This window comes from Populus trichocarpa, chromosome 8 (genome assembly GCF_000002775.5).
Source record: "Populus trichocarpa isolate Nisqually-1 chromosome 8, P.trichocarpa_v4.1, whole genome shotgun sequence".
Taxonomy (NCBI): Eukaryota; Viridiplantae; Streptophyta; class Magnoliopsida; order Malpighiales; family Salicaceae; genus Populus; species Populus trichocarpa.
The window spans coordinates 8,408,983-8,415,940 of NC_037292.2; the positions used below are offsets into that span (position 1 = coordinate 8,408,983).

The 6,958-nt window shown below is 28.5% G+C and overlaps 1 long non-coding RNA gene across 1 annotated transcript; it reads left to right on the forward strand.

Moving 5' to 3' along the window:
• The first annotated feature begins 909 nt into the window (after nucleotides 1-909).
• On the forward strand, nucleotides 910-5,367 carry LOC112328321 (uncharacterized). The gene is made up of 3 exons (XR_002983080.2): nucleotides 910-2,722; nucleotides 2,845-2,945; nucleotides 3,342-5,367. It is a non-coding gene; the product is annotated as an uncharacterized LOC112328321 (long non-coding RNA).
• Nucleotides 5,368-6,958: the final 1,591 nt, after the last annotated feature.

The following is a 6,958-nucleotide window of genomic DNA, read 5'->3' on the forward strand; positions in this document are numbered from 1 at the left end:
AAAAAAAATCAAATTAATTAATTTAATTAAAATCTTAATTATATTTATTTTGAGCAAAATCATCCTCCAAACCTTCTCGGTGGTTAAATTTGATCAAATATTGTTTAATCAATACTTGTCATGCGTCCACCAAAAAAAGTCAAGGGTTGATACTTCACATATGTGCTCTCATATGTTTTTTGTTAAAAAATACTACGAATTAAATCCTAGGTGTAGTTAATGAAAGGACCTGATTAAATATCAATTTTTTTACATGAACAGTAAGTACATATATACTGCTGACTATATAATAGTAGATTTGATGTCCTAGCTAGTAGAAACATTGATTTTCAACCATTTAATTTTTAATTTACTTTTAAAAAATATGATAAAGCTATTAAAGCTCCAGGAAAAAAAGGAATATATATATATATATATATATATATATATATATATATATATATATATATATATATATATATATATATATTTCCCCATAAAACGGACTAATTATTCATTAGTTTATTCGAGCATTATTTATGATAACGATTTGGGTATAAAACTCATAGAATAAGAGGTGATTAAGAAATAGATAATGCTTTAAGAATTGAATATGAGTACTAAAAAAGTGTTTTATAAAATTTATAAATTTTTTATCATTCAATATGCCATAATTTTAATATTTCAAAAAGTGTTTTATTCAATAGCTAAAGAAGAAAACATAGACCATCTTTGATAGAGAGCGCCTTGGATATGTAAAGCATGTTTCGTGATAACAATTATTTTTTAAAGTGCGTTTTATTTTTAATTTATTAAAATAATATTTTTTTTATTTTTTTTAAATTTATTTTGGACACCAGTACATCAAAACTATCAAAAAACATAAAAAATTAAAAAAAATAATTTCAAATTTTTTCAAATATACTTTTAAAATACAAAAATAAACAGGCTCATAATACATGAGATACACTAGTTGGATGATGGAGGAAGGATAAGGATAAGGATAAGGTATTATTGACCCAGCATTCTTAAGAGAGAAAGATCCCAATCTATAATTTGGATTTTTTTAAAATTAACATAATTAATTAAAAATATTAACAGAATAACACAATTGAAAAAAGAATTGATGAAATAATATAGTTTTTATATGTCACATGATTAAAAAACATAATTTTTATAACTTGTCACTATTCAAAATAATAATTTCTAATAAAAAATATTAAACGGGCGAAGAGAAGAGAGACAAGAAAGAAAAAATAAAAAAAATCTTAAATACACAACGAAGTTCAAATTACAATACAACTGATACTATTAAAAAAATCTTGATAAGATAAATTCAATAATATCAAAAAATATAAACAATAATGACCCGAGTGAGTTATATTTACTGCTTATAAAGTAAAAATATTTTACTATTACCAAATAAAATCAAAGAAGAAAATGTTAGGGAGAAAAATTCAAATTATTTAAGATACATATTTAAAAGATTATAAATATAATAAATTATTTGAATATATAAATGAAGGCACAAAGATTCCTCAAATTAATTGGAGGATATCTCTTTCATATTTTTATCCATTCCTACGCCCACGTATATACGGAGACGAAGATCCTTCAATGTCCTTCCCTATGATAAATAGAGGAATACAATTTCCATCCGTACAAATAGACCAAACAAGTACATTGCAATCCTTTACAAAATTTCCAGGTCAGTATGAAACAAACGTGTCACAACCCAATATCTTTGTTTCAAAGAAAATCAATGCAGCTACGATCTCATCAAAACAGTCCATAAAAAATCAACACAAAACATAAAACCATAATTTATAATTATCATTTTAATATTTTATATTTAATTTACTTGTAAAATATTAATTTGATTTCATTCTAATTAAGAATTATCATGTAAATTAAGGTTATATATTAACTAAAAAATATTTATATTAAATTTAAAATAAAAAATAAGTTTATGACACTGTCTAAATATGAAAATATAAAAAATATAATTATAATATTTTATATTGCTAAAAAGTACTTATATATAAAAGAAAAAAAATTATATTGTCCATGTTTTTATTTTATTTAGAAAACAGTGGAAAGCTTATATTAAAAAACTATGTAGAATCTCTAAAATATATTTTTCAAACTCAATATAAATTTTAAAAAATAGTTTTTTTTTTAGATAAATAAAATTTTAAATTTTAGTTTTTTATGATTCCAGATTCTTACAAAATTAAAATACTATATCGTTTCTAATTAATTAAACCGCCCTGGTCTTTCTCACTAATTTGCTGCCGAAACTTCCCTAAGGACTAACTTTGACCTTTTAAATCTTTATTACAAGTACAGTGATCACTAGTTGCTGGCTAAATCAATTTTGATAGAGTTGCATGTTTATGTATGTTGTCAGAGCTAGCTAGCTGGTGAAGATGGGGGTTGATCAGCAGCAAGGGTCACCGTCCTACTACAGTTTTCTTGGTGTTAGTTCAGAATCTTCTTTCGACGAACTTATCTCAAGCTTGCTATGATATGTATTATTAAACGATTATTTTTTTTGGTTTGATATATATTTCTTCTGAATTAAGTTGCAAATTAATTAATTAGTTAGCCCAGGTGGAATAATGATTTATGAATGGTTGTTTGTTAGTGCAGCAATGGCATCCAGATAGGAGGACAAGAACACCTTCTCTTTTGGGTGAAGCCAAATGTAAATTTCAGCAAATCCAAATTAAGGCCTATTCAGGTAATTAATAAAGCTTTTCTGAAAGCAGTTGCTGACTGGTGACAGTGCTTCTGGTTCAACATCACGAGAAATTTTGTGTTTCTTCAAATGTTTTTAATTAGTTGATGTTTTGTTTTTGATAGTATTATCCGATCAGAGGAAATGAACAATGCATGATGCAGGATTAAATGACCCTTTAGACGAAAAAGAAGAAGGAGAAGATGATGATGATGATGATGATGAGGTAAGTCATGGGTGTAGCGGATTTTGCTTTTTGTGTTTTTTCTTAATAAAATATGATGTAACCAAATCAAAGAAGCAACAACAGGAAAATTAAAAAAAAAGAAAAAGATTGAAACATCATTTACTTCAAAATAAAATGTTTTTTGGATTTCTGAATAGATTTGAGCCTATATAGAAGGATTTACTATTAAAGTTTCTCAACCAAGATGTCAAACGATGAAGAATGAGCTCATAATAAACATCATTCCAATCTAGTTCCTCCATGGTGAAAATCAACTTGTTTCTAGCAATCCAGATAGCTCATAAATACCATAATATAGAAGAAGAAATGCGTTCTTTTTAAATTTACCGATTGCAAGATGTTTCCATTCCAATAACATATGTTCAACTATTGCAGGAATGCACCAAGCTATTCGATCCTAACCAGTCAATGAATCTGCTGCACAATCTCCACGAGTAGTGAAGGTGTAAGAAAATGTGCTAAATGGATTTGATCATATGTCCCCTACTAAGAAAGCCTCTAGTGTATAAGCTGTTATTAAGGAGAAGCCAAATAAACATATCTAAAGGTGTCAGTCCTTTTCATAAAAAAATGAAGAAACTCCAGGATATTGAATTTGATCATTGTTGTGATAGACTGACTTAATACTGTAGTTACCATCCTTCTCATAAACCCATTGCCATGTACAACTAAATCTGAAAGATTACTGAATCTGAAAGATTGCACAGCTTCAAATTTTGCCTTTTGTTTTAATTCACTGTATCAATGAATTCTCTGATACGTTTTGTTTTTCTAGTGCTCCTTCCTTTCCTTGGGCTAATCATGTTTGTTTGTGCCAGGGACTTTCTGATTTCGAGCAAGAAGTATTGAATCTCACAGCGCAGGATAAGAGACAGGTCCGGAAGTTGATCTATCCTTAATTAACTAACTAATTTTTCATGATTAACATCTCCTAGCGCGAAGGATGTTTCGTTTGTTGCATGAGGCATCGCAATTTCTGTGACTGTTCTTTCTTTCTTGTGAGTTTTTGTTGATAAACTTGAATTAAGGTCCTACCAAACTGTTTGATATTACCAAATTTGAGTGTGGGACAATCCAAACGACTTACCCCTATCACTGTTGATTCTTAGAATTGACATTTTTTCTTACACGAGGCTTTATGCAATTTGAGTCAATAATTTTTCTTTCTCATGCATCATCTTTATATAGCCATTATAGAATCAACAAGGTTTTTTTTCACAGAAATTAAAAACATCTCTTGTGATTTGCAACTCGATATGTCTTATGAATTTTGCCAGTGTTGATAAAGAAAACCGAATTCTACAGAAAGATCCTTCATTCTTTTTACTGTAGTGTAGGGGTAGTTATGAAAACATTTGTTATGTTGGGGGAAATCATTATCACAGTGAGTGCAGCCCATGAATTTGGGGAAGTCGACGAGATGTCCAACATACTTGTAGTTTATTAGCCTGAGTCGTGGAAGGTCCTGACGTACGGCCATATGTAAACTGAAGGAAGGATAAGAATCTTGCTTAGACTATCACAGCGCGCATTTGGAAGAGAAAACGTTAAACTCTATCTAGGTGGAGTAGTTGAGAGGTTTTAAGGTACAAATCAATCTGTTAAATGAATTGTGCCCATTGATAAAGAAAATTGATGCTTTAAGAAACATCCATCTTTCTCTTTTTTTTTTTTTTTTAGTTTAACGTGGGTGTCTGAGCCAGCTTGCGCGTACCTCGACTAATCCCACGGGCCCTGAAGTTAATGACCATGTAAGCCTCCAGTGGCTATCATATGAGCAACCACATGGCTCGAACCTGAGACCACAGAGAAAGCAAATCTCTTAATCCCAAGTTCTTACCACTGAGCCACCATCTAGATGGTTTCATCTTTCTCTTTTGTTTTTGAAGTGTAGGGACTTTTATGAAAGCATTTTTTTCCAGTTTTGATATGAGGAGAAATGATGACCAACGAGTGCAACTCTTGAATTTGGGAAGTTGACAAGATATTAAAACCAACTTGGAGGTCCTGCAGCCGTGCTTAAACTATAGAAAGGTGGGATAAGGATTTTGCTTATATGTCTCGTCTAACTATTATGATCATACGATTATATATGTGGAAGAAGATGTGCGAACTCAATCTAAATGGTGGAATAGTTCGGATAATTAGAAGTCAGCTGGCCTCCATATTGGGACTGATATTCCACTGTTGGCACATTTTTATTATCTATAAATTAAGTTCAATAGCATAACGTTTTTGCTGAAGCTACACCACTTTTCACCCTTTTATATTTTATCATAGATTATAATAATGAAATTTTTAATAGTTTTTAATTTGATTCTTAAATTTTTATTGTATACAATTGAGCCCAAATTAAAGCTCAATTACATGTTTTTTTTGGTGCGAGTGTTGAATTGCAAGACAGGTGATTAAAATACAACACGTGGGTAACATAAATGGCGCGTTTGAATTTGTTGGTTAAGTACAATTTTGTTCCTTATATTTTTTTACTATAAGGTGACCAGTCCTTTGTATTTTTAAAAAATTATCTATAAAATTAAATAGTATGGCGTTTTTATTGTAGTTATACCACTATTCACTCTCTCACATTTTAATGTGGATTATAAAAGTGGAATTTTTGACCATTTTCAATTTGGTTATCAATTTTTTTAGCACAATTAAACCTAAATTAAAGTCCAATTGCATGTTTTTTAGGGGGTGAGGGTTAAATTGCTAGACAGATGATTGAAATGCAATACACGGGTAACAAAGGTGGCACATTCTAATTTTTTCTTTTTATTTTATCCAATAAATCTTACGTGTTTGTTGATTTCTATTTTAATATGATTTGAATAAACAAATTCATTAAAAACAATCAGGTTAATTATTCATATTATGATATAAAATATTTTGATTTATATTTGTCTCTCAGTTTTTTAAATCCTTTTCTTTTAAAAACAAATTACAAACCCAAAATGGGTTTGTTAGGGTGTCTTTTTTTTACTGAACTTGATTTTTTTTCGTCAATTTTTTTTCTCATATTCTAAAAAATAGTTTTATGTGTTTGTAGAAGTCATTGATTGGTTTAACAAGGTTTCTGTGATGTTTCGTAGATGTTTTGAGTAAAAAATAGGTTAAAAATAATTTTTTAGGTAAAACAAAAAAGAACCTCGTTTTTCCAGCGATACCAGTGGCTGGATTTTGGGCTCAACAGACAATGCATTTTTTTTAAATGGTTGGGGCGGTCGATGCATTGTCTGCCCCATTAAACTTAAAAAAAAAATTAAAAGGCCCATGCTCGTGAGGCATGCCTTGAAGGCCTGCACATGGGCCGCAACCTTATGGTCCTTACCAGGCCTTGCAGTGTCTATCTTTTTTTTTTTTTAAGATGATTTTTTTTAATTGATGCTTTATTTTATATGAATTTTTAAAAATAATTTTTTGGTATATGATTTAATTAATATCCTTTCTCTATGATTCTTTTTGCTTATTTAATCTTTTTTAGATTGTAATTTTTTTTTTTTTTACGATAATGAGTGTGTTTAGTTTATAAAGAGATTGATATGATTTTTCTGTGAGTTTTTTTTTAATATTTAGATTATTTTTTTTTAAAAAATATTTTTTTATAAGATTTTTAATATGTGCAACCTTGCATAATATTTTTTTTATTTTATTAATGCAATTTGAAAAGTTAAAGGGCATTGGAATTTTTTTTTTGTCTTATTTTTATTTTCAATTTTGTCGTTTATGATTGTTTTTTTTTTGTTGCCTCATATTTTTATCATATTATTAAATTAATCAAGATTTAATCATATCATTCAATTTCTCTTACTTCTTTAAAAACATAAGCATCTCCTAAACTTTTTTCTTTTCAGTTAAAAAAATTAGAGATAAGATGTTTTATGAATAATGTACAAATAAGATCATTAGATGTTTTATGAATATTATACATGTATATTTCTAATATTGAAAAACATTCATCTTTTGTATTGAATTGTTGTTGTTTTTTTTTC